The sequence below is a fragment of the Sorex fumeus genome, unplaced genomic scaffold (assembly GCF_029834395.1).
Source record: "Sorex fumeus unplaced genomic scaffold, SorFum_2.1 ptg000044l, whole genome shotgun sequence".
Lineage (NCBI taxonomy): Eukaryota > Metazoa > Chordata > Mammalia > Eulipotyphla > Soricidae > Sorex > Sorex fumeus.
The window spans coordinates 47,164,587-47,186,835 of record NW_026606101.1 but is presented as its reverse complement, the minus strand read 5'-3'; the positions used below and the strand labels follow the sequence as shown (position 1 = coordinate 47,186,835).

Genomic DNA, 22,249 nt, shown 5'->3' with positions numbered 1-22,249 from the left:
AATTCTGTCGGCTGAATGCAAGGCAAGTACTCTACCCGCTGTACTATCTCTCCAGTCCCATAAATTATTGTTACATATTAAATGATCGTCTTTTATATTTAATTTGAATTGAAACACCTTAATAAGCTTTATAATTATTATCTATGCAAAAATAAAATTTATCGTATTATTTGCTGGAGCGATAGCACAGCAGGTAGGGTGTTCGCCTTACAAGCGGCCAACATGGCCGACCCGAGTTCGATTCCTCCGCCCCTCTCAGAGAGCCCGGCAAGTTACCGAGAGTATTCGATATGCCAGACACAGTAACAACAAAGTCTCCAATGGAGACGTTACTGGGCCCGCTCGAGCAAATCGACGATCAATGGGAGGGCCTGTACCTTTACCTCGAGCAAAAATAAGTCCATTTTTTTCCCTGTTGGATTGGTTATCTTTTCTTATTATTAGGACTTATTGATATGTCTTGTATTTTATCCTTTGTGACATATATCACAAACACTTTCTTCCAATATATTGCTTAATACAACCTTATTTGTGAATTTTTATTGGGTCATACAATCATTTTATTTTTTATATGTTACCATTATTTTAGTGTTTTTGGCAATGCCCAGTATGAATACAAAACCTCACATATGTAAAACAAGTGTGTCAGTGGTGAGCTATATTCCTGTCTTCTATGCAATGACTTTAAATGTTATTTACTTAAATCTGGGCTGGAGCGATAGCACAGCGGTAGGGCATTTGCCTTGTGTGCAGCCAGACCGGCTGAGCTGGGTTTGATTCCTCCACCCCTCTCGGAGAGCCCGGCAAACTACCGAGAGTATCTCGCCCACACGGCAAAGCCTGGCAAGCTACCCGTGTTACATTCAATATGCCAAACACAGTAACAACAAGTCTTACAATGGAGACGTTACTGGGCCCGCTTGAGCAAATCGATGAACAACGGGAGGACAGTGCTATACTGCTACTTAAATCTAACAATAATTTCCTTTTAACTTTTTGTGTTTTTATAGGTAGTGTCTCTTACATTCAAATAATACTTCTCCATATTTAATGGCTTAAAATAAATCATGACACCTTAAATCTACTTTTATGAACTTGTTATTCTATTATTTGTCTGACCCCAATATCTATTCTTTTAATTTAGCATGCTCTTATATTGTATTTATTTATCTGGTTTTGGGGCCACACTCAACAGAGTTAGGGGCTTACTACTGGCTCTGAGCTCAAGGATCACTCCTTGTGGTGTTTGAGGGACCATAAACAAGGCAAATGACTCACCTCCTGTACTATCTGTTCGACCTCCAATGCTCTCATAGTTTCGAAGGTTTTAAAAGCTCTTTACCCTCATCTTTTTTCCTTTATGGTTTAGTCTCTGGTCTGGGTATATTTAAGAATTAGCTGTTGTGTTTTTATTTGGTATTGAGTTAATTACAGATTATTTTGAAGAAAGTTATCAAGTTTATAATTCTGGTAGTAATACACCTATCACCACAGTATTTACCACTTTTTTCATATAAATCTGTATATATAGTGAAATTTTTCTTTCCATAGTTGTGAACCATATTTAAGATTTTTTTCTAAATGATTATTGTTGTGGTAAAGGTAAAGGTAAAGGCCCTCCCGTTGATCATCGATTTGCTCGAGCGGGCCCAGTAACGTTTCCATTGGAGACTTTGTTGTTACTGTGTCTGGCATATCAAATACTCTCGGTAGCTTGCCGGGCTTGTGGTATAGAAAAAAAATCAAGGTATTTTTGGTGGGGAGGGTTTAAACCACATCCAGTTATGCTCAAAGGCTATTCCTGGCTCTGTACTCAGGAGTGCCCCCTGGAGTGCTTGGTGCAGGGGATTCACACCTGGTTTGACAAGATAGAAGGCATGCTCCTTAACCACTGTAACATGTCTTATCTCCAACCCATAAACTATGAAGGTTTTTCAAAAAATTCTGTTACTGAATTAAACTTGCAGGCTATCGAATGTAGCCTGCCCACAGGGCAGAGTCTGGCAAACTCCCCATGGCGTACCAAATATGCCAAATACCAGTAACAATGATGGGTCTCATTCTCCTAAATAGCCTTGAATATAATCTCAGGGCTAGGATGAAAGAGACGTTACTGGGGCCTGCTCGAGGCAAACTTTACAGTTCTAACAATATTTTAGCTATTTCCTTTGGATTTTCAAAACACAAGATCTGTACAATTATTTTAAAAACATCATGATCACTATGGTGCATCTATGCAATGGAATACTACACAGCCACCAGGAAAAATGAAGTCATGAAATTTACTTATAAATGGATGGACATGGAGAGTATCATGCTGAGTGAAATAAATAAGGAGAGGACATAGAGTGATTGCACTCATTTGTGGGATATAAAAAATATGTAGTATGAGACTAATACCCAAGGACAGTAGAAATAATGTCTGGGAGGAGTAGTCCACTATTGGAAGCTTGAAGACATACATGATAACTTTTCAGTTTCCATATTGCAAACCATAATACCCAGAAGGAAAGAGAGCAAGAGATCAAGAGGGACAGAGAGGGAGAGAGTGCGCAAGAGAGGGAGACAGAGGAAGAGAGAGGGACAGAGAGAGAAATAGAGAGAAATAGAGAGAGACAGAGAGAGAGGAGAGAGAGTGAGAGAAGGAAAGTGTATGCTATACAGGCAGGCTGGCAGCATGTGGGAGTTGGCAAGAGGGAAACTGAGGACATTAGCGGTGGGAAATGTACACTGGTGAAGGGACAGCTCTGTTGGAACATTGTATGACTGATACCAAATTATAACTGTGTATATCCACATTATAACCGTGAATCTTAATTAAAAATATATATAAAATAAAAACATGATCATGGGGCTGGAGAGATAGTTCAATGGGCTGAAAGCATTGCATATTGGAGGCCTCGATTCAATCCTTAGTAATGTGCGGTTTCTTCAAGTACCACCAAGAGCAGTCCCAGGCACCAAACTCTGGGTAGCCACCAAGCACCACCAGGTATGCTCCCAAACCCAAACCTAACAAAATAAAGATCTTTTTCCTCTTCCTTTGTAGAATTTCTAACTTTAAGAATCTTGGCCCTAATTACTATTTCTCATCGCATGGCCTATTACAGCAATTATCAACTGAAATACTGACACTTGTTACTGATTTCGATGGGAATAATTCTACTATTTTAGAACTGATTTTGTGTACTGTTTTTTTTTTACTGTGAGTTTTAATATTTTTATTTTATTATTTTAATTTATTTTTACTAAGTTATCATTGCTTACATAATATTAGATAGATTTTATATTTTTGTATTATATAGTATGGAGGTTTATCTATTTTCCTAGCTTGCTAAAAATTTTAATCAAAATTGTGTTATTCTTTTTTTAATTTAGAATGTAGTGAAATTGCCACATTATTGTTTTCCCTTATCACTGTTAAGTATATAAATAGGTTTCTTTATGTTAAATTATCTTTTTGAAATACTATTTTTAGTATTTTGCTACATATACATTTGAGTATATTTAGAAATAATCAGAGCATGTTCTGAGCCACACAGTTTTATATATTTTTTGTTCACTGTCATTCACTTGTAAATATTGTTATTTCTTTTTAACTCAGGAATTATTGAAAAGTTTTAGAAACTTGTACTAAATAGTTACATGTTTCTAGCTAAATGCTTCTTTTTCAATTTTTGTTAGTTTGATTTTTGAACCAGACCCCACAATGGTCAAGGGTTACTCCTGTCTCTCAGGAATTATTTCTGGTGGTGCTTCGAGGACCATATTGGATGCTGGGAATTGAACCTGTGTCATCTGTGTGTAAGGCAAATGCCCTACCTACTATTCTATCATTCTGGCCCCTCAATTTTTAATTTTGTTGTATTGCAGTCAGAGCATGTCTGTAATTTTTGCTTATATATTACTGTTTTTTTAGTCATGAAAACATAAAGAGAGCTATACCATTAAGATGGCTGGGATGATTCTACAGCGGGTAGGGCATTTGCCTTGCATGTGGCCCACCCAGGTTAGATTCTTCCGCCCCTCTCTGAGACTCCAGCAAGCTACCAAGAGTATCCCACCCGCACAGCAGAGCCTGGCACGCTCCCCATGGTATATTTGATATGCCAAAAACTGTAACAACAAGTCTTACAATGGAGATGTTACTGGTCCCCGTTTGAGCAAATCGATGAACACCGGGAGGACAGAGCTACAGTGCTACCACTAAGATTATTCATTTAACAATATCTACTTTCATTTCTAAACTTTTTTTACATTGGTCAAAGCTGGGCAGTTAACTGCATAAATTATGAGATACCTGTATCTTGATAGATTGTTCAGTTAAAATATGAAAACTTCCTCTATCTAATTGAATAATTTTGGCCCCCAATCCGATTCATTTCATATTGTGTTAACTGTCTCTTTTGATAATGCACATCTTTCTAAAAAACTTCTAACCATTTATTTTAATTATGATGTCATTTTGTTATGGAAATTTCTTTGGTACTTGGTAAGTAGTTAGCAATCTTCTTTTTATATGGAAAATCAACATTTTACATTTATTATGACTTAAAATATTTGGACAGATTGCCAGCATTAAACATTTAAGCCTTTAAAAAATTTTTAAATACTTTTCTGGAGTTGATTGGATTTTTCTCCACTTTTTCCTTTGATAGAGATTTTAAGACTACAGATTCTATTTCTCTTTCTCTATTGGTTAGCCATAACTTTATTTTTATTAAAAAATTTTTAATAGTGAGACATCATGAGGTACAGTTGCAGACTTACACATTTTTGTGCTTGGGTTTCAATTATACAATGATCAAATACCCATCCCTCCACCAGTGCCCATTTCCGACCACCACGGATCCAAGTATCCCTCCCACCCTCATCCCCTCCATCCCACCCTGCCTCTATGTGAAAACACAGGGCAGGGCATTCCCCTCTGTTCTCTCTCTCCTTCTGGGTGTTGTGGTTTGCAAAAGAAACATTGAGTGGCAATCATGTTTGGTCTATAGTCTACTTTCAGCATGCTTCTCCCATCCTGGGAGGATCCTCCCAACACCTTTATTTGGTGTTCCCCTCTTTATCTGAGCTCCCTTTTCCCCTAGTATGTGTGGTTGGCCTCCAAGTCATGGAGTAAAATTCCTGGTACTAATCTCGTCCATTCTTGGGTGTTAGTTTCCTATTTTCTTACTTTATGTTCCCCAGATGAATGTCTATCCCTTTCTTTCTGAATCATTTCGCTTAACATACTTTCCATGTAGTACCACTTGTATGTAAATTTCGTGGCTTCTCTTTTCTAACAGCTACATAGTACTCCATTGTGTAAATGTACCAAAGTTTCTTTAACCAGTCATCTGTTCTCGGGCACTCAGGTTTTTTCCAGATTCTGGCTATTGTAAAGAGTGCTGCAATGAACAAACAAGTGCAGATGTCACTTCAACTATACTTTTTTGCCTCTCTGGGATATATTCCCAGGAGTGGTATTGCTGGATCAAATGGGAGCTCAATTGCTAATTTTTTGAGAATCATCCATACTGATTTCCAAAAGGGCTGAACCAGTCGGCATTCCCACCAACAGTGAAGGAGTGTCCCTTTCTCATCACATCCGCGCCAGCACTGGTTGCTTTTGTTCTTGTGGATATGGGCCAGTCTCTGTGGTGTGAAGTGATATCGCATTGTGGTTTTGATCTGCATCTCCCGGATGATTAATGATGTGGAACATTTTCTCATGTGCCCTTTAGCCATTCGGATTTCTTCTTTGTGAAAGTTTCTATTCATTTCATCTCCCCATTTTTTGATGGGGTTGAATGTTTTCTTTTTGTGGAGTTCAACCAGTACTTTGTATATCCTTGAAATTAACCCCTTATCAGATGTGTAGTTGGCGAATATCCTTTCCCATTCTGTAGATTGTCTTTGTATTTTGGTCACTGTTTCTTTTGAGGTGCAGAAGCTTCTTAGTTTAAGATAGTCCCATTTGTCTATCTCTGTTTTCACTTACTTGGCCATCGGTGTGACATCTTTGAAGACACCATTAGCTTCTATGTCATGAAGGGTTTTGCCAACTTTTTCCTCAATGTACCTTATAGATTCCGGTCTGATGTTAAGGCCTTTAATCCACTTAGATCTTACTTTTGTACATGGAGTTAGGGCAGAGATCTGAGCCCATTTTTTTGCATGTAGCTGTCCAGTTTTGCCAGCATAATTTGTTAAAGAAGCCATAACTTTTAAACATATGCTTAAATGTGCATAAGTTTTACTAATAAAAGACAATAAGTACCAGCATTTGCCTATCAGCAATAATGTTTTTATCAAATTTTATGTTGAGCTCATCTGCAGTTTAGTTCTGGATTATTAATATTAAAAATTATATCAATTTGAGTATTTATCTTTAGCTATATTCCTTATTAAGTTCTTTGGTGGGGGTATTGTGCTTCTTTTGTACTTTTTCCCCCTATGAGTATTTCCTTGAATATTTCTAAAAGGATTCCTTAAAATGACCTCATTTCATCCTCACATTTTCTTGGATTTCAAATTCTTGAGCAGGTCAGTAAAAATTTGAAGATAGTGAAGGAGGGACTGAGTGGGAACATTTTAAGAAGACAATGAACCTAAAAGTCTGATCTTTATAATGTCTGAATTTTTTTTTTTTTTTGCTTTTTGGGTCACACTCGGCATTGCTCCAGAGTTACTCCTGGCTCATGCACTCAGAAATCACTCCTCCTGGCAGTGCCCGGGGGACCATATGGGATACTGGGAATCAAAACCAGGTTGGCCGCGTGCAAGGCAAACGCCCTAACTGCTGTGCTATCGCTCCAGCCCAATGTCTGACTTTCTGATTAGTCTGTAAGCATCATTACCACGTCTATTTTATTTTCAGTCATGCACCCAGTACCTATGGTCCAAGTTGGCTTGATGAATGAATAATTCAAATTTAAATCTAAATGTCTTTGAAGGCAGACTGTAGCTGTGGTAGAGCACATACTTCACATTTGTAAAACCTTAGGTTCAATCCCCAATCTCCAAGAAAAAATAACAATAACAAAAATAATAAGCACAAATTAAAGTTCAGGATCAAGGGTGTTCACCCAGTGTACTCTGCAGATCAGCATCACTCTGCACACTGACCTCAGGCCATCTAACTCCATTTTAGTATTAGTTATAACAATAGAGCACAAAACCATCTCTATCACCCTGGTGAGTCAGAAAAGACATTTCACTATTATTTGCTCTACACTCTCAGAAGAGTTATAAACATTTTTGAGAGACAATAAAATTCACCCTGCTACTTAACACACAGGACTATTTCAAATAGTAAAATAAATATGTAATTTGCAAACTCATTTTTACACAAATGACAGTTATTAGTTATCATATCAATAAATATTAATATAAAATATTTATTTGCCATACCAGCAGCAGTGCTGGGGGCTACTCTCAGCTCTGTGTTTGGGGGTTGCTTCTGTTAATGCTTGGGAGTCCACGTGGTGCCAGGGATTGTAGTTTTCCAAAGCATCAACTCAGCACACTGAATGGTCTCTCTGACCCCATCACATGTTTAAAAACATTAGAGGAGGGCTTTTGGGCTGGAGAGATAGTACAATGGGTAAGGCTCTTGCCTGACATGCAGCTGACCTGGTTCATACCCCTCAACCCCCATCCCCACCAGAAGTGATCTCTGAGCAAAGAGCCAGGAGTAAGCCCACTAGGTGTGACTACCAAGGCAATAAACAAATAAACAAGCAAACAAACAAACAAGTGGAATTTTAAAGAATTTGATTCTAGGGGCCAGAGCAATAGTACAGAGGGTAGGGCGTTTGCTTTGCATGCGGCTGACCCAGATTTGATTGCTGGCATCCCATATAGTTCCCTACGCATTGCCAAGAGTAATTCCTGAGTGCAGAGCCAGGAATATAACCTCCTTAGCACTGCTGTTTGTCGCCCAAAAATATAAAAAAAAATTTTTAATGACGCATTTTATGTCGAGTATGCATATGTCAATACAATTTATTGTGATAAGTACCCGTCAGGAGAATATTCCCATTCTGGAAAACGTGCACGTAACTTCACTTTTCCCTGATTCTTAGGATTCCTTCTCATAAAGTCATGTGTAGGTAGCCTTATATTTATTCTGCTTTATTTCCCTTCCAAAGATTTTCCCCTGCCCTTTCTTTCCCTTTGTGGCTGTCATGGCTTCTTTTGTGATGACCTGGTGCTGTACATGTGGCACTCACATATGTGCTTGCCAGGAGCAGAAATCAGCCCCCACCCCCGTGTCCTAAAGTAGTTTTACTGAATTTTTAAATTAAAAATATTGAAAAGAATAAATTAAGGCCCTGTCACTACACACACACCAATCAGAATATGTTCCCTGAAAATTTAAAATTTACTTCTAATAATCTACTTTACTCACTTTCTCAACTCACTTTTTTGATGTTTCTTATGAAGACTGCATTTGTTGTGCATGCACTTCCCTTTCACTCAGTTGTAAAATTCGTTATAAATACACAAAAGTTCTAAAATCACCCATCAAGAGCCTGAGAGCTGATGTTGCTGGAAAATAAAATTTCAGTATCATTTTAAAGGGATAGGACTCTGAAATAATATTCCTTAATTTTGGTTTTCTGTATTGGAAGGTCTCTATATACAAAGAATGGAAAATAGCAAGAATTCCATATTTACTTCCACTGGAACCTGATTTAGAAACGAAACAAATTTTATTTATTCATCTATCCGTATATATATATATATCCATGTATATTAACTTATTTCAGAAGACTCCCCAACGATGTTGGTGGACACCCAGAGCACCCCCAGGTGCTCAGGAGACCAGATGGTGTTGAGGATTGAACCCTCAATGATCCCTCCGGCCTCAAACAAGTTTTAAAGGAAAGATGAAGATCTGACAGGTTATCAATATTTTTTTCTAAGACCAATTTCCAAGGATTTATAATTCACCTCTGTAGTCTTTCAGATCACATGAGGTAGAGTTTGCTAGTACTTCACATGGTTTACAATTCTAAGAACTGTAAAATTCTCCTCAGGGAGTAATTACACTAAATTGATGGTCCTGTGAAGAGAGTGGGTTATTATTGCTTCATTGATTTTATAACGGATCCCTAAAATCACCAGGCAGTCATCTTCATTTCCACCATGTACCATTTTTCGCATCTGCGTTTTCTGGGGTTTTATTTTAAAACCAAAGGAAAAAAATCCCCAGACTTTGTAGTTACTAAATTTCAATAAAAGAGGTAGTACTTGATGGTAGGGGAAAAAAAATCTCTTTAAAAGGTAGTGCCAATTTATGAATAAACACATTTAATAATTTTTATAGAAGAACCAGCACATTACAACATTATATTATTCAGATGCCATCCTACATTTGTATATATTACACTCAGTTTATCACTGTAAGTCCAATTCTATCCTTCAGCATACAACTTGGCATACAATTAGAATAATTGTTCCTTTGTCCTAATTTCCTCAGCCTCTTTCCATTCGGGTAGCCATTAACAGGACTTATAGTTACAAGAAGCTTAGTTTTGTCTCATTTAGTTCATCGATTTATTTCTTTTCTCCATGTACCACATATAAGTGGAATCATATGGTATATGTCTTTCTCCACCTAATTTATTTCATTAAGCATAATAATATCCTCTTTATCCATCCATATTTCAAATGGAAAAATTTTGTCTTCTTTAAAAAATAGCTGAGCAATATTAATTACTTAATTACACATATCCATTTGTTTGTCAAAGAATACTTGATTATTTTCAGTTCTTGGCTATTGTAAATAATGCCACAGCAAGGGAGTGGAAATATATATATAAGTGAGTTTAAAAAATTTTTGAGTGACCGGAGTGATACTAGTACAGTGGTTAGGGCATTTGCCTTGCACATGGCAAACCTGGGTTCGATTCCCAGCATCACATATGGTTCCCCGAGCACTGCCAGGAATAATTTCTGAGTTCAGAACTAGGAGTAACCCTTGAGCACTGCCACATCTGACCCCCCCACTCCCTCCCCCAAAAAACTTCTTAAAACATACGCAGAAGTGGGAGAAGTATATCACATGACATTTCTATTTTTAATTTTTTGGAGGATTCTCCATACTGCTTTCCATAAGGGTCACACCCAATTACATTTCCAACACCAGGATGTAAGAGTTGCAAGAGTCCTCTCCTTGACACATTCTCAATAATGTTTTTATTTTGGATGACAGCTACTCTCCCAGGTGAAAGGAATATCTCATTATGATTTTGATCTGCATTTCCCTAACAGCAGGAAAGGGTGAACATCTTGCCATGTGTTGTTAACAATCCACTTGTCTTCTCTGGACAAGTATCTATTCAGATTCTCAGCCCATTTTTACATTAAGTTATATTTTTAATTGTTGAGTTTTGTGGATTCCTTATTTTGGATCTTAACCCCTTATCAGAAATATGATAAATAAATGTCTTCTCCAACCCAGTAGGGTGTTTTGCTATTTTGCTGCAAGTTTCTTTTTAGTTTGATACAATCCCAATTTTTCTTTTACTCCAAAGGCAAATTTCTAGGGAGGGCACCTCCCAAATACTGCTTAGTGGGCCCCAGGACCCTCCTGGAATTACTCTGTCAATCTGGCAAAATAATTCAAGGACCCGAGGATGTGGTGCTGCTCTGGTGTCTGCCGTGAACTACCAGGACCATCCCAGTGGTGCTCAGAGGCCTCCAAGGACAGACCTGGCAGAGCCGTGTGTGTATGGGGGGGGGGGAGGAGGAGGGGTTCTGTATGATAAGGAGTACTGAATTGGGGGTCCACAAATACAAAGCATGTGCTCCTAACCCTAGTGTTATCTCCCTAGCCCCCATTTCCTTATTTTTGACATATACAGCGAAAGCAGAAATATTTCACTTTCCTCCCTTCTGAGTTCAGAAAAAAAAAATCATAGCAGAATTCAATGACATTCCAGTTTATCCAGCTTTGGAGAAAGAATGAGGGTATCAGAACCCTGGTAACCTTACAACCTCTCTAGGCAACAGCTGCAGGGAGAGTGGGGGTGGGGGGCGGCTGACTGTTTTCATGAGGGACTGATTGCAGGCAATGATGCTTGATCTTCTGACTTCTAAGGTCAAATTAGAAATTCATTTTTAAAAAATTCACTTGTCAATTTATGTTTAAACAGCGCAGACAGTGGCTGGGGGGACAGTACAGTGGGCAGGGTGCTTGCCTTGCACATGGTCAACCCAGGTTCACTTTCTGGCGCCCCATATGTCTTGACCTCTGCCAGGAGTGATGGTTTGAGCTCAGAGCCAGAAAATAAGCTCTGAGCACAGTTGGGTGTGGCCCCCAAACAAACAAACAAAAAGTGCAAATAGTCTGAAGATCCATAAGGAGCAGACCAAACACAAAACAATTTTTTTTTTTATGTTAGATCCTACACTTAACTCTTGGGGTGGCAACTTCTGTAAGGCCAACAAGTTTGCGGGAAGGGTCAGCTACAACAAATAACAAAAACTGTATTTATAACACCATATCCTTCTCCACTCATAGCTCCATACACAGCTATGAACAGAGACAGGAACATTCACATGAATGTTCTGAACAGGACTGAATTTAAAAAAGGAAGAAAGTAAAATTATCATGGAAGTTATTTTTGCATGGAAGTTTGTAATTACTGTCTTGTAAACATACCTCATTGCTCATATGTCAATTGTGATTCTTATCATTTTGGGGGGTGGAATGGAGCACTGTGATTACAATAACACTAATATTAAAGTTCTAGGAATGCATTCACATCATTTTTTATGTATTGGGGGTAGGAAACAGGGAGTTGGCCCACATCCAGCATTACTTAGGGCTTATTCGTGCCTCTGTGATCAGGGGTCACTCCTGGTGATGCTTTGGGTACCACATACAGTGCCAGGGATCTAATGGAGTTCCCTACATGCGAGGCCTTACCATCCTTACTATTTTTCCAGCCCCATATTCACTTTTAAAGAGCTGAAATATGCAGAGAGAGATTGTCAATGTGGTGAGATGATTTTTATAACTTCCTCAATAAGGTCAGTGTTAATTTTATGAGCCATCCATGCTTACATGTGAAATTTCTGTTGCAGAACAACAAAAAACAAAACCAGGGGAATAGCTTTACTTAACACAAATGTAAAACCGCAAAACCAAAGGACTTGACATTCATCTTTAGTGACTCCCAATTACAAGATTTTAAATCAGAAAACCCTCAGTACTAATAGGAATAATACAAATACTGTCAAACAAGTAAATCTCAGCCTCTGGGCCTACGTCAGTGTCCTGTTGTAATTCACTAATGGGGTGAGACGGAAACCAAGGATCCTGCAGGCTATTTCTTTCTGAAACTGGGACCACTTGATTGACAGCAACATGTTTGTCCATCACTCTTAAATTCTCTTTTCATCGTTGTTTTCTCTTAGCTTTCCTTTTGTCTCTTTTCCAGGGCTTCGCCTGCCTTGCCAGCTTGTCAATTTCCCTGCCTTGCTCCTCCCCTCATGTCCTTTTAAAGGGGTCACAAGGCGGGTAAGTGGACTAGGAGACAAGCCGGCTTCCTGATTTTGCACACTCAACTTCACAGAGTAACAATTTTTTTGGTGGGTGGTTTCTTAGGCACCAACTCTACCTGCCCGCTCTTACCTGGGGCGTGACCTTCAGCTGAAAATTCCAGCAGCATGCAACTTGTCTTTGGCAAATGAATTGTAAGTATGCCAGCTGCCAGATGTCTTCATTTTTAAAACACCTTCAAAACTGTTTCTGGCACAGTTCCATAAGCAAAACAGGCTAAGCTGTAACTATAGTTTCCATGCTGTGAGCAAAAGGAGAGGGGGTGAGGGAAGCAGATGGAGGCAGGGGGAAAATGTATTGCCTTCACATCTTGCAGAAGAGCAGAAATGGAAATAAAAACAGAATCTGGCAGCTCTTATCAGTAAATATTTAGATGAAGAGTCATCTGTGACCTATAATAATGTTCAAGATGCACATGGGTGCTCCGTTAGGCAACATGGCTGTTTGAAATACTTGCCTTTTAAGAGACCAACAACATAATGATGAACCATTTTGCTAAAAAAGAACTCCCGACACTAATAATCAATTAAAAAACTAAGAATTTCTGACTCAGGCCTGGTATGGGCTATCAAATGTGTGTGTGTGTGTGTGTGTGTGTGTGTGTGTGTATAAATATGTCTGTATGCTTTATCCTTCAGCACTGGAAAATTGTTTTGCATTTCAAAAGTAGGATTTTGAAGTGGAGGGTGGGAAAATGAAGAGATCTAGGTCCAGAGAGATTGCTCATAGGGTGGAGTACCTGATTTGTATGAAGGAGGCTTTAATCCTGCATCACATGGTCCTCTGAGTACTGCTTGAGCCAGTCCCAAGAATGAGCTATGAGCAGTCCCTGAACATCACTGGGTGTGATCAAAAAAAAAAAAAAGAAGTTTCTAGGTATCAGAGGATAGTTCCTGAGCATTACTGGGTGTGATCCAAAATCAAAAAAAAAAAAAAAAAAGGAATTTTCTAGGTACCAGAGGATAGTCCTCAATTTTTATCAATTTCTAACATGCCCCAATATTTTTTCAAAACCTTCTAATGGATCAAATAATGAAATAGTACAGCCCAGGGCACAAATTCAAAGAATAAGACACTTTGCATACATTTAGAATAATGTGCATTTCTGAAGATTCATGATGTTCACTTTAGAAATAATTGAAATTTAAGAATGGGTCCAACTTAGATTAGATGACACAAGTAAATCTGAATAAGTTAGAAAGTAATGATGCTTGACAGCATTTATAGAATAAAAACACATTCACACCTGAGCCTAGAGAAAAATCAGTATATGGCTCTTTAAAGTTCAAGTCAAATTAATTCAAAGAGAATTTTCTCAGTTGGTATATTGCCACAGCTCTCTTACTGGAAGCAAAAACAATCCTATATGCACTACAAGATGAAATAAAGCGAGAAGTAAATTGAACATGAAAAAGGAAGATAAAGACATGTCAAAGACATACTCTTAGTAAACACTGACTTGTGTTTGCACCTCATATTCACAATAAACAAATTTATCTTCAAGTGGCTAGAATTTTATCCTTTAGAAGAATATGGACACTTCTGTAAGGTGATGGGGATGCTGTGGAGATGGGACAGTGCTATGAAGCCCAAGAAGGAAAACAGCCTTCTTCCCTACACCTACTAACAAATAAATTCTTAATTTCTTTGTATCATGTCATATGTAATTATATACATATATAAATTAATATATATCTCACTAGTAAAGGGCGTCTGCCTTGCACGCAGCCAACATGGCCGACCCGAGTTCGATTCCTCCACCCCTCTCGGAGAGCCCGGCAAGCTACCGAGAGTATTCGATATGCCAGACACAGTAACAACAAAGTCTCCAATGGAGACGTTACTGGGCCCGCTCGAGCAAATCGACCATCAACGGGAGGGCCTTTACCTTTACCTTTACCTCACTAGTAAAATTATGAATAATGGGACTTTTTCTACACATTTCTTTCATGCACACTTTTCAATTTATCTTTTATTTCCTATAGTGCCTTTCATTTGGCCACCTCTGCATACAATAAGAGTTATTTTTCATCTCTATCTTTACTGTTTACTGAATGCCAGTTGATTCTTTTAGTTTTGAGACAATTGCAAATTAAACGTTTCCAGTCTATCATTATAAAAGAAATCTCTTTCCTATTTTATCCACAAAGCACTATTTTATATTTTGTTTTTGTATTGGGGCCACATCCAAGATGCCCAGGGATTGTTCTTGGCTCTGAGCTCAGGGATCAATCCAGATGGGAGTTGGGGGTCTTATGGGATGTTAGGGATTGAACATGCTTGACCACATGCCAAGAAAGCTGCTGAACTAATAGTTTAATAACTAATAACTAATAGACCTACCTGCTGAACTAATAGTCTGGCCCCAAAACATAGCATTACTTTCTGCTTTTGGTGGTTATTTTTTTTGGGGGGGGGTTTGTTTCCTTGTATAGGCTATAAGTATGTGGAGGATAAAAATCAGATTTTGTACATTTATTTATTTAGGGGTTGGGGCCATACACGACAGTGCTCAGGAACTAATCCTGACTCCACTCAGTAGTGATTCCCATAGTGGTGCTCAGGAGATCATAGGTTGCCAGAAATTCAGTGGGAGTCACTGGGGTTCAAGGCAAGTGCTATAAACCCTGTATTATCTCTCCACCCCCAGGTCTTGGGCATTTCAAACCACAGGCCACCCAGCAGTTCGTGAACAGTCCTACTTCTCAGTAAATGCCAGATTGAAACTGAATGTCTTTGAGTTTTGAATCAGTCAATAATGCTTCTTCCTGTCCTCTCCCCACAATAAATTACATAATAGGCCTTTTCTTCCTTAAACCTTGCACCAAATACGGATTCATCTTTACTTCATTTATTCTATCTGGTCCACTATTAATATTTGAACTTTGGGGTAGGGAAGCATTATAAAAGTATAAAACATGGCTTCTAAGTAACATAAATAAAAATTTAAAAGACGTTAAGATCTTAATTTAAATAACACTGAACTAGATTGCTAGGTAAATTTTCTGGGTTTTTCGGCACACTCAACTCATAGTACAACAAATACACATAATCTATATGAACAGATATAAATTAAAATAATATAAATAAAAATGTAGGGATAGAAGGAATTTAAGATGAAATGCCTTCTGAAGGAATTTGAAAAGCAAGAGATATTAAAAATCCAACTCCCAAACCAAAGAAGTATAATCTAGTTCCTTGAAATGCATAAACTCAAGCAAACAAAACAACAACCCACCACCCAGATCTTAGTCAAACAGCACATTTCCCAAGTCTCAAGCACATGAAACCTCAAGACATTGCCAGGGGGAGTCTGGCCTGAGCTTCATGCAAGCTGCTCTAACTGATGGGGCTGAAGGAGAACCTTGGCAGCAGCCAGGAGTAAAGAGACACCCAGAAATTAAAATTGAAGTTAATTATAGTACTTACAGATTTCTTCCTAGACCTGATTCTTGGTGTTCAACAAAGAAGAAAAGCTCTCAATACAACTTCAACATGACAATGTCATCACTATACCTAACCTGTTCTTGGGAGGAAGGAGGGGGCCCTGGGGCATGGTAGACTCAACCTGCTTAAACCATTAGAGCTGTTTGAGGGAACAAGGGATGGGAAGAGTATTTTATTCCCCCATGTATAACGAGTAACAGAAACAGATCAAAAGTGACCTTTCTCATATTCAAATTGATTTATTTTTTTCCCAAATACCCAGAAACTTTACTTGAGGTCATTCTCTCAGAATTTAGGGATACTATCTGTGGGGGCCAGAAGTTTATGCTCTTGGCTGTTAAGTAATGTTGTCTTTGGATTTTTTTTCTCTCTTCACATTATACCGTTTAGAGTCTGATAAGCCAGAACAAGGGTATAGCACTTCACTCTCACTAGTTGTTTGGCCTGGAGAAATGTATTTACATTCTGGAAGTGTGTGTCTTTAACTGTAGGATGAAGATAATAAGACCTTACCTAGAATGGAAAGCCGACATAGTGAAAACATATTTTATAGGCAACTTGGAAAAAAATAGCTGTGATTATGTTCATTTTGTTTCTAATTAGAATGGATATTTTAACCATTTTGGTTAGTAATTCTCTTTTTTGGAAATTTATTTCTTTTGCTTTATTCCTATAGTTTTAATTGTACGTTAGGTAATATGGGTATAACAGAGTTAACTTTTAAGGTTTTGATGGTTTTACTGCACCTTCACCACCACCAAGGTGCAATAAAGACTTTCTACCACTATTCTTGAGTCATTTCTAGTCTGCTTCTTCCTACTCTCTCCTCTTATCCACTTCGTTGCTTGTCAATTTCAGTTTTTGCAATCATAAGACAAAGGCTTGTTCTTATTCAATATTGTCAATTTCTTTGTTTTATTTCTATTATATACCACAAGTAAATAAGATCGTATCATACTTTGTCTTCTTACTCTTACTTAACATGATGTCCTCCAATTCCATGCCAGTAGCAGCAAGTTGCAATATTTAGTATTTTCTTACCAGTTGCATACCATTTCATCGTGTGTATGTACCACAAGTTACTTATTTATCTGTCATTGGCCACTTAGGTTATTTCCATACCCTGATTATTATACTCAGCACTGCAAAGAATAAAGGTGTGTCTAGATCTTTTCAAATCAATGTTTTTGCATCCTTGTTTGGGAGGGGAGTGTCTCACCCAGAAGTGCTTAGAGCTTACTTCTGGCTCTGTGCTCAGGGAATCACTCCTGGCAGTTCTGGGGTATAATATGGTGTAATATCAAATCCTGGTCAGTCACATGCAAGTCAAGACTTGTCTTACCCTCTGTGCTATCTCTCTAACCCTAATGTTTCTGTATTCTGAGGATAAATGCCAACAAGCTAACATGGAAGCTTTATTGACTTCTTAAGAAGTCTCCATATTATTTTTCACAGAGGCTGAATCACACAACATTCCCATCATCAATGACAGAGGGTTCTTTTTAAATCGAAGGAATATGAATTTGAAAAAATACCTAATTATCACTATTTGCTGATGACATGAAAATTTATAGGGGACTTTTAAAAACGCCACTAAAAATCTTAGAAGTAATAAGTCAGTACAGAAAAATAGCAGCTATGATACCAATATACATAATCTATTTCATTTCTATACGTGAATAAACCAGAAGAGATTAAAAAAGTCTTCCACATTAAAAATAGTGTCCCAAAATATCAAATACCTAGGAATCAACTTAACAAAGGATGTGAATGATCTGTCCCATGAAAAGTATGTCAATCATGAGGAAAATCACTGTATCACTGTATCACTGTCATTCCATTGTTCATTGATTTACTAGAGTGGGCGCCAGTAAAGTCTCTATTTATCCCAGCCCTGAGGTTTTAGTAGCCTCTCCTTACTTGTCTTTCCCATGGATTGGAAGCTCTTTCAGAGTCAGGGGAATAAGACCTGTTATAGTTACTGGTTTGGGTATATCAAATATGCCACGGGTAGCTTGCCAGGTTTTGCCGTGTGGGCAGGATACTCTCGGTAGGTTGCTGGCTTCTCATATAGATATGTATGTATATATATATATATATATATATATATTTGTTGCCTACTGTCTGAACTCTATCAAACATGGTGTAGTAATTATGGAAAATGGGTAGGAAGTGTCTGCAGCCTGGAATGTGGCAGCGGTTGGGTAGTGGAGGTTGGCTGTTGGGGCTGGGTTCCTTGCAGCAGGGAGGGCTCTTGCCCGCCCCCCTCTGGGGCACCCCGTGTGAAAACAGCCTAGCACGGAGTCCCCATGAGAAAAACAGAAGAGGAAACCAGAAAATAGAAAAGTGTTCCATTTTCATAGACTAGAAGAATGTTGTCAAAATGTCTATTCTACTACTCAAGCACAGCTTTAATGGGATTCCTATCAAAATTCCAATGATAATCTTTAAGGAATTTGAACAAATATTACTAAATTTTGTAAGGATGCATAAAATGATACAAATAGCAGCATCTATCTTGAAAAATAAAATGTGGCAAGTATGGATATAAAGTAAGGAATGGATATTCCCTGACTTTATATTATAGATCTATAGTCATCAGAACAGTGTGGTACTGAAATTAAGATCAGATGACAGGTCAATGGATCAAAATTGAAACTCCAGGGATAAATCCTCAGATGTATGAATTGTGAAACTCAGAGAAACTCTTTAACAAATAGTGTTGGGGACAACTGGATAACCATTTGCAACAAATGAAACTGGATTCATATCTTACATGTCACTGTCACTGTCCTCCCGTTGTTCATCGATTTGCTCGAGCGGCCCAGTAACATCTCCATTGGAGACTGTGTTGTTACTGTGTTTGGCATATCGAATATGTCATGGGGAGCTTGCCAGGCTCTGCCGTGCGGGTGAGATACTCTCAGTAGCTTGCCGGGCTCTCTGAGAGGGGCGGAGGAATCGAACTTGGGTCGGCCATGTTGGCTGCGTGCAAGGCAAATGCCCTACTGTTGTGCTATTACTCCAGCCCTATATCTTACATATACACAAAAATTAACTTGAGGTGGATTGAAGACCTAGATATAGAACAGAAACCATAAAAGTCATTGAGGAAAATATAGGCAGAACTCTCCAGGAGTTGGACATGAAAGGAATTTGCAGGAGCTAGAGAGATAGTAGAGTGGGTAAGACACTTGCTTTCCATGTGACAAACTTGGGTTTGATGTCATCAGCACTCCATATGGCCCCCGCTGAGCCCACAAAAAGCGACTCCTGAGTGCAGAGTCAAAATTCAGCCCTGAGTACAACTAGGTGTTCCTGCCCTATTCCACCCACCCCAGGGGCCTTCAATCACCTGACTGCACTGGCAAAAGAACAAAAACAACAACAAGCAAGTAGGACTATATAAAATATCCATGCTTCTGCATAGCAAAAGAAATTCAATCTAAATGAAAAAGATACCCAACAGACTGGGAGAAGATATTCACACACAATATCTAAGATAGAGAACTAGCACCAAAATCTATAAAGCACTCACAGAAATCAGCAGCAATACCCACCTCCTAGCCCCATCTAAAATGAGGGAACAGAAAAATAGAAATACCATGAAGAAGACATATGAATAGGCAATAAGCATATGAAAAAGTGCTCATTATTGCTTAAGAGCAGAGAGACACAATCAAAACAACAATCATTTGCAGTAAATATCAGACCTATGCATAGTTGAATAATCTGGGGTACATCAGAGGGGAGCCAGTTAGCCCAGCACTCACCCAAACAGAGCCAACGGCAGCCACTTGCTCCCACAATCCAAAATCTCTGCTACACTCCCACCTGGACTCCATCATCTCGGGACAGACCTTACTGAGATATTAATCTGCTGAAAATTTGGGCGTGAGGGGTTTTGTGACTGAAATTTTTAGGATTTTTCAGAGTTGGGATGGGCTACCTTCCCCCACCTCCCTGTACTTCCAGAAGCCCTAACAGTTACGTCCATATCCCAAAGCTGCCACCCAGTTAAAAAGGCTACTACAGCTGTAACTTCCTGATAAAAATACAAATTCCCTGAACAAGCACGATGACCACTTAGTACCTGCATTGCAAACCATAATGCGCAAGGGAGAGAGAAAGAAAAAGAAGAAAAGTACCTGTCATAGAGGCAGGCAGGGTGGGGGTAGACATGGCAGGGGGGTGCTGGGAGGAAAAGTTGGGACATTGGTGGTGGAAATGCATACTGGTGGAGAGAATAACGGGTGTTGGAACATTGTATTACTGAAACCCAGTCATGAACAGCTTTGTAATCATCTATCCCAGAGTGATTCAAAAACAAAACAAAACAAAAAAATCACATCAATAAGAATGGCATATATGTTCAGTACACACACACACACACACACACACACACACACATATACATACTCACATGTACACAAACACACACACACATAAAATGTTGTCCCCCTTTCTCAGCTGTCACCATATTGACTCAATCACTGGCCCTGCTCTTCAGATTCATCAGCAAAATCTGTGAGGAGATACAAGCCAAGCAGCGAAAGTTCATGGACATGCCTGTCTCCTGGTGGAAAACCCTGGGGTACCCTCTGGAGCCAGGCGGGACACACAGCAGTCTTGCTGAAGCCCCAGCAGCGGCCTACACCCCACTGCTGCCACCAGGCCTACAGCACAACTTCACAAAGAATCTCTGCAGGCTCATCCCAGTTCTGTAGCTCCTGAAGTTTCTGGAGCAGCTGTGTGACACTTTTGAATTTCACAGTACTGAAATTCCAATAGAAGCACACCAAATTAGATGGGAAAGTAACATAGAAGCTGACTAAACTCCATAAACAATAACACAGAAGGAAGGCTCGACTGGCAATGAACAGCTTAGTAAATTCTCAGACAAAGACTCAATATCCCTGTGGTGAGATATAATAATTTTCACAATTTCTCTAACTGAAGTATTTTTGATAATTCCTTTAGTCATTTGGTTGTCACGAGCAATATAAAACATATTATGGTGTGCCTGCAAAAGAGGGAAGCTTGGGGGTGGTTGGAAAAGTGGGAAAAATGGTGATGGGAAGGTCCACTTAGGTGGTGGAATTGGTGTTGGAATGCCAAAATCCCCTAACAGCTGTAATATAAACAACTTTGTAAACCATGAGGTTTAAATAAAGTATTAAAAGAATCTTGATGAGGGGTGGGAGGGATACTGGGATCAGTGGTGGTGGAGAATGGGAACTGGTGGAGGGATGGGTACTTGATCATGGTACAACTGAAACCCAAGCACAAAAATTTGGAAGTCTACAACTGTACCTCATGGTGTTTCACTGAAAAAATAAAAATAAAAAAGAATCTTCACAGGGATGTGGTGCACAAGGAACTTTCATTCACCACTAGGGGGAATGTCATCTGCTCCAGTCTCTAAGGCAAATAAATGGAGATTTCTCAAGAAAAGTGGAAATAGAACCCCCATTTGACACAGCTATCTCATTTCTAGACATCTACCCACAAAACACAAAAAACATATATGATTCAAAAAGAAACATATACACCTATGTTCATTGCAGCTCTTAGTACAATAGCCAGAAAATGGAAATAATAAAAAAAAAAGTCTAGCAACAGATGAATAGATAAAGAAGTTGTGGAATACATACACATTGAAATACTATTCAGCTGCTAGGAAAAAATAGTCATGAATTTCATGGCAACTTAGTTGTAATGAGAGGGCATCATGCTGAATGAAATAAGCAATACAGACCTGAGAGTACCAGGTTTGGGGAAAGGGAGTTAGAGGACTAAAAAGAAGAGGATTTCTATTCACTACATCCCTACTTACAGTCACTGTTTTCAGTCTTTTTAATATATGCCACTTTCACTGGTGTGACATAATATCTCATTGTCATTTCGATTAGCATTTCGCTAGTCAAATTGACAATGAAAACTTTTTCATATGCCTACTGGCCATATGTCCTGTTTGGGGAAGTTTCTGTTTATCTCTTCTTACCATTTCTAATAGGCTCATTAACTTTTTTTTTTTATTTGAGGGGGCGGTTATTGTTGACATTTGTGTTTTTATTAGCTTGAATATCACAGCCTTTTACTTGATGTATATTGGGCTGGAGCGATAGAACAACGGTAAGGCATTTTCCTTGCACGCAGCCAACATGGCCGGCCCGAGTTCGATTCCTCCGCCCCTCTCGGAGAGCCTGGCAAGCTACCGAGAGTATCTCGCCTGCCCGG

At 38.8% G+C, this 22,249-nt stretch overlaps 1 pseudogene; it reads right to left on the bottom strand.

Annotated features, from left to right (window-relative positions):
• The window catches only part of LOC130030663 (40S ribosomal protein S6-like), a 94,940-nt pseudogene extending 73,016 nt beyond the window's left edge, over positions 1–21,924 (bottom strand).
• Positions 21,925–22,249: the final 325 nt, after the last annotated feature.